Genomic DNA, 6,572 nt, shown 5'->3' on the forward strand with positions numbered 1-6,572 from the left:
AACGGTGCCATGAACACTGAGTGTACACATGTCTTTTCCCGAGTGTGGCTTCAACTCTTCTGGGTATATCCTCAGAGGTATAATTGCTGGATAATATGGTTCTAAGATTTTTAGCTGCTTGTGATGGAGAAGATGTTCACATATTGAAAGGTGGAGAAGTCTGTCTGTCTTATACACGATTCAGCCTGAACTTTGTGTGAACTAAGACAGCCTGCCCAACCCTCACAGCACATCTGCTTTAACCATTAAGGTAAAGAAAATCTGTTCTGAAGATAAGGATGAATAACTCTGTTCTCATGGCATCCATGTTAACACTCCCTGGAAGATAAAGTTCCCTTCCTTGACACTAGGGTCCTGCTGTCTCACTATGTACTAAGTCTTTTTTTGAAGCCTTGAAGGAATACACCCTGTCATGTTTGATATATGTTCTTTGTTTGGATAAAGTATAAGACTGCGCTGAAAACTCTTGCTTCACTGAAGCAGTTCCTTAGAACTATCTGAGCATCTCTCACCCACAGTACAGTCCTCAGTTTGGTTCAAACAAAACCCTTTCATATTCTCATCATAGATGGTTTGTTGATTATTTCTTTGGACACTTGAATTCACAGATCTCAGAAGGGGTGTAAAACTGGGGGCCCCACTCAGATCCTGCTCCCTCCCAGTCCTCTTACACTTCTCAGCTCCCCACAGTCTGCACCTGACATGAGACACTCCAGTGTGGGGACCCCAAGGCCAGCTGGACCCCAACCAGGAGGAGGGGAGCTTAAGATCTCTGATATTAATTCAAGCAACAAAAGCATTTAACGAGCCTCATGCCTGCATCCAGCCTTGCACAAAGGGATGGAAGAGGACAAAGGACATGTGACTTGGTCCCCTTCTTCAGGGAGCTCTGTTTGCTGGGAGGGCTGAGTGCACAGGCAGGGAAGGAAAATAGGAGATAAGAGACAAAGAGCTCTGGTCTTCAGGAAGGAAAATCCGGCAGCAGGAAGTGGAATAGTGAAGAGGGTGGGGGTCCTGGTGAAGGGCTGACTAGATTCTGAAATCTATCAAGTGACCCATAAGGTAAGACCCTGGACACAGTCCATCAAAACAGGACTTAAGTGTAGTAGTTGACTCTTATATTAACTGTGTTTTTTTAATTGAAGTATAGTTGACTTACAATATTGTAAATTTTTTTTTAAAGGCAACCACACAAAGTAGGGGATTCCCTCATGGCTCAAAGGGTATAAAGAGTCTGCTTACAATGCAGGCACCCTGAGTTTTATCACTTTCACTTTAAGCTGTCATGGAGAGTTTAGACACTATCCATCTGTTATAGGAATTAGCCTCTAAGTGGCATGATACCTCCACAGACAAACTACAATTCTACTCACCAGTTGTGAAATACTTAAGTCATTTCATATCTAAGGAAGAATGTTGATTGATTCTGAAAGAATTAAGGGAACCCTGGCTTTCTCAGTTCCTGATATCTCAGGGCATTTCTAAGTCTAACCAGACATCAAGAGAATTAGGTGCCTAGATGTTCCTGCATTACCCAACCTCTCTATGCATTACTAAACTCTACCCAACCAGACCCAGCTGAATGAATAAGCAGAAAATGCTATCGATGCTTTAAAATCTGCATTAGCCCAGGCTCCAGCAGTAGGCCATCCTAACTATGAATTACCACGTTTAATCTTCATGCATGAGGAGAGAGAACTCACCCTGGGTATATTAACTCAGAGGCAAGGTGACCAGCATTGACTCATTGGCTATCCTAGCCCAGCACTTAGATCTGTAACTGACGGCAGGTTTGGCCACTTACTGCTCAACAGACAATACATCAAGTGACAGGTTTCCATAGAGAAGAAAGATTCTTTCTTCAGAAAAGCCAGCAATCTGGGGAGAACGTGGACTTGTCCGTGACAGTTCCCCTCAGCCAAAACAATCTTTAAAGGGAAACAGTCTCAGTTAATCATTAAGCCGGGAGGTCAGATTCTCTGTCATTTTTCCATTGCCACAAGCCTGCTGACTCCCCTCTGTCTTCCCTGGGACGTTGTCTTGCTCAAGTGACTCACCTGCAACTGGAGGTTCTCTTGCCCTTGTGGTCCACGTGCAAGTTTACCAAGAGGAAGCTAGGGGCAGAGAATCACGCATTCTTAAACTACTTAATTCTTTTTCTTTTTTTTCTTTTTGTGGCCACATCCTGCAGCATGCGACCCACTAGGCTGTAGCCCACCAGTCTCCTCTGTCCATGGGAATCTCCAGGCAAGAATACTGGAGTGGGTAGCCATTCCTTTCTTCCAGGGATCTTCCCAACCAAGGGTCAGACCCGGGCCTCTTGCATTGCAGGCAGATTCTTTATTAATGAGCCACCAGTGAAGCCCCTGAAACATCTCAGATTCTATTATGGATGATCTCACCTGGACTACAAATGATACACTGAAGCTGAGTAATCACTTACCTCTATGTCTGTCTCCATAGATTGTGGAGTGGGTTGCCATTTCCTTCTCCAGGGGATCTTCCCAACCCAGGAATTGAACCCAGGTCTCCCGCATTGTGGGCAGACGCTTTAACTACTGAGCTACCAGGGAAGCCCATAGAGATTGTTAAATCTAACCTAATTGTTGGGTACAAACCATGCATGTCTAATACATTGCATTTTTTTCTGAGCCAAAAAAAAAAAAAAAAAAGCAGAATTGCCCTTCATTTAACAACATTATTGGAATCTGGAGTTACATTCCAAGAACTGCTCATCCTGGGAACCAAGGGAGGTAAAATATTCCCTTTAGGGATTTCCTGGTGGTCCAGTGGCTAAGACTCCATGTTCCCAATGTGGGTGGCCTGGGTTCAGTCTCTGGCTGGGGAACGAGATGCCACATGTCACAAGTGCAGGTCCTGCATGTCACAGCTAGGACCTGGCTCAGCCAAATAAAACAAACAAATTTTTTTAAACTCCTCTATATGGGTCATACTTATTCCATGAAAATTTCCATTTACACTAACACCTTGTTAGTAAAATTGTGTTCCGCTTGAAGATTCGTTGATTCCCTTTTCCTTTTAGTTTGTGTTCTAGACCATATCTTAAAACAGATATGCTTCTTCTGCAGCACGGCCATAATCAACTCTTTTCAAACCCTTATGCTATGAATCACCAACCCTAAAAAGGTTGGGTTCATTTTTGTTTTACTCATTTACAACATTAAATGAAAGAGCTCCCAGTTCCGGTGCAGCTCATTAGCATGTGTGTGCATGCTCAGTCGTGTCTGACTCTTTGTGACCCCATGGACTGTAGCCCACCAGGCTCCTCCATCCATGGGATTCTCGAGGCAAGAATACTGGAGTGGGTTGCCACTTCCTCCTCCAGGGGATCTTCCCATCCCAGGGGTCGAACCCAAGTCTCTTACATCTCCTGCATTGGCAGGCAGTTTCTTTATCACCAGTACCACCTGGGTAGCTCCCATTAGCATGTAGTCAGGTATAAATGGTTTGTCTGGTAACGAGTACCATGAAAATTCACCCAGGCACAGAGGAAACTGGGATGGGTGTGGGAGCAGCTGTCCTGGCTGGGTTGGTCTGGATGTCCTGTCAGCGTTGGAGCTGAGCCCTTGATAAAGTAAGACGTGTAACCATGGTAAGGAAATACCTGAAGATTCATTGGAAGGACTGATGTTGAAGCCGACACTCCAATAATTCGGCCACCTGATGCTAAGAGCCAACTCACTGGAAAAGACCCTGAAGCTGAGAAAGATTGAAAGCAGGAAGAGAAGGGCGGCAGCAGAGGATGAGATGGCTGGATGGCATCACCAACTCAATGGACACGAGTTTGAGCAAGCTCCAGGAGTTGGTGATGGCAGGGAAGCCTGGCGTGCTGCAGTCCATGGGGTCAATAACAACAATGATGGTAAGGAGGCTGAGAATGAAAGAGATTGATATGGGGTGGGGTGGGGGGAGGTGGATGAAGAAGTTTGGTACAGAGGGTCAGAAGCCCGGCAGGATGCACACTCTGGACAGACGACCTGCCCAAACCCAGCCAGTTCCTCCAGTCCAACCATCCTTCCTGCCCATATTTTAGACCTTGTGGAGAATTCATGGATCTGGCAGGGTTTCTGAAAGTGATGAAGAGCCATGACGATACAATCCCTTCGGTGAGATTTCCACATTCCAAGTTTTTGCTGAAAATACAAACCTTCTGGAGAGATGTCTCACTGAATTCCCCAGACGAGCTTACCCTGATAGCATGCTGGATTGAACAAGTGAACTATAGGATATCCAGTACAATTTGAAATTCAGATAAGCAATGGATGATGTTTTAATATAAATGTCCCATATATTGAATATTTGGGACATGTGAAAATGTTTGAAAGTGTTAGCTCAGTTGTGTCCAGCTCTTTGCAATGCTATGGACTGTATAGCCTGCCAGCCAGGCTCCTCTGTCCATGAGATTTCCCAGGCAAGAATACTGGAGTGGGTTACCATTCCCTTCTCCAGGGGATCTTCCTGACCCAGGGATCGAACCTGGGTCTCCTGCATTGCAGGTGGATTCTTTACCATCTGAGCCACCAGGGAAGCCCTCATTTGGGACATTCTTGTAGGGAAAAAAATGAGTTGCTATTGAAGTGAGGAAATTGTCTGTTATTTAAGCCTGTAATATGTGAGAATACTGCTTTGAATAGTAGACGATTCATTGTTTACTTGAAATCCAAATGTCACTGAGCATCCTGTATTTTTTTTTTTTTTTTTTTGCTATTTATTTTTATTTATGTGGCTGCACCAGGTCTTAGTCGCAGCATGTGGGATCTAGTTCCTTGACCAGGAATCAAGACCGGGCCCCTCGCATTGGGAGAGCAGAGTCTGAGCCACCGGACCACCAGGGAAGTCTTGAGCATCCTGTATTTTTTTTGTTTTTAACATCCTGTATTTTATGTGGTCACCTCTTCTGCCACCCAGAGGTCTGTGAGTGCACTTGCCTCACAGAACCATCTCTGCCTCTTTGTTGATGTGGCCAGACAGCTCTAAGTCCCACGTTGGACGACATCATTTCTGGTTGAGAAACATGTTTGGGGGCAAGAAGCTACATCAAACACTACTACTGTTGGGATGGGTGAACTCAAGAATGACAACAGTTCTCAAGGAACTTATGGTCCTAGCAGAGCAGAGAAAATCACATCATGAAATAAAATAGAGATCGATGAACAATCTTCCCTTTTCTGCTGCTTCCCCATCACCCAGACTCTTCCCCATAAATTATATTCCCTTTGTTCTAGTCTATATTGTAGAACTTGAGCAATTTGACCTGTAAGGGGGTCCCATGGTCTGAATTTTTCTGGCCAAATCTTCCTGGTGCAATGACCATTGGTCTTTATTTCCTGCCAGTTGACAGTAAGATCTGGAATTGGTTCGGATGCTTATACCTGGTATGCTTCCTGTTCATTTTGTAACATTTTATTTCATTTTTTAAAAAAGTTCCCATCTTCAAAAAAAAAATCATTACAATAGAAGCTTCTGAGTATGACCCACCACACCCTGCAAAAAAAAAAAATAAATAAATGTGGTCTGTTTTGCAGAGAAAAAGAGAGGGTACTTTGGTCTTGCCAGGAACATATTTTCTGAGGAAATGGCATTTACCTTTAAAAGGACACACAGGGTGGTGATTAGCTAGCTAAAAGCATTCCAGGCAGAGTGGATCAGGCTGACAGCCCTCTTCAGAAAAGCAACAAAGCACAGTGAGCGGGGTTGACATCTAATGAGACAGAGAGGGGTAATGATGATTCAGAGCTTGCAGGGATAGTTATTTAAGTCCCTGTAAGGGCTGGTAAGAATTTGCCTTTACAAGGACTTTGGTTCCATTAACGTTTTTTTTGAGCTGGGTTTAGGTCAGGATAATTATGTGCGTTTTGAAAAGAACATTGTGGTCTAGCTCCAGAGCAAATCCTGGAGAGGCCAGAGTGGATGCAGGGCAAGTGCAAAAAGGGATACTCACAGAGCATCCTCCTCTGGGTGAGATGCTGCCGCCCAGTGAGACGCAGCAGGAGGAAGGGGCTTGTTTGCAGGCTGGATCCTTCAGCAGCTGGAATCAAGGCCTTTAAGTCTGAGGAATGGGAGTGTGTATGAAAGGAACGGGACTGTATACAACAGGTAATGGATGAAGATCAACAAGCCAAGTTTGACCTCTATCCAAAGTGACCTGCACACGTCTCTGTGTGTGCTCAGTCCCCAAGTTGTGTTCGATTTTTTGCAACCCCATGGACTGCAGCACGCCAGGCTTCCCTGTCCATCACCATCTCCCGGAGTTTGCTCAAATTCATGTCCATTGAGTCGGTGATGCCATCCAACCATCTCGCCCTCTGTTGTCCCCTTCCCCTCCCGATTTCCATCTTTCCCAGCATCAGGGTCTTTTCCAATGAGTCAGTTCTTTGCATCAGGTGGCCAAAGTATTGGAGCTTCAGCTTCAGCATCAGTGCTTCCAATGGATCTTCAGGGTTGCTTTCCTTTAGGATTGACTGGCTTGATCTGCTTGCAGTCCAATCGGCTTTCAAGAGTCTTCTCCAGCACCACAGTTCAGAGCCACCAGGGAAGCCAGCAAATGCTTT

This window comes from Bos mutus, chromosome 18, assembly GCF_027580195.1.
Source record: "Bos mutus isolate GX-2022 chromosome 18, NWIPB_WYAK_1.1, whole genome shotgun sequence".
In the NCBI taxonomy this organism is placed as follows: domain Eukaryota; kingdom Metazoa; phylum Chordata; class Mammalia; order Artiodactyla; family Bovidae; genus Bos; species Bos mutus.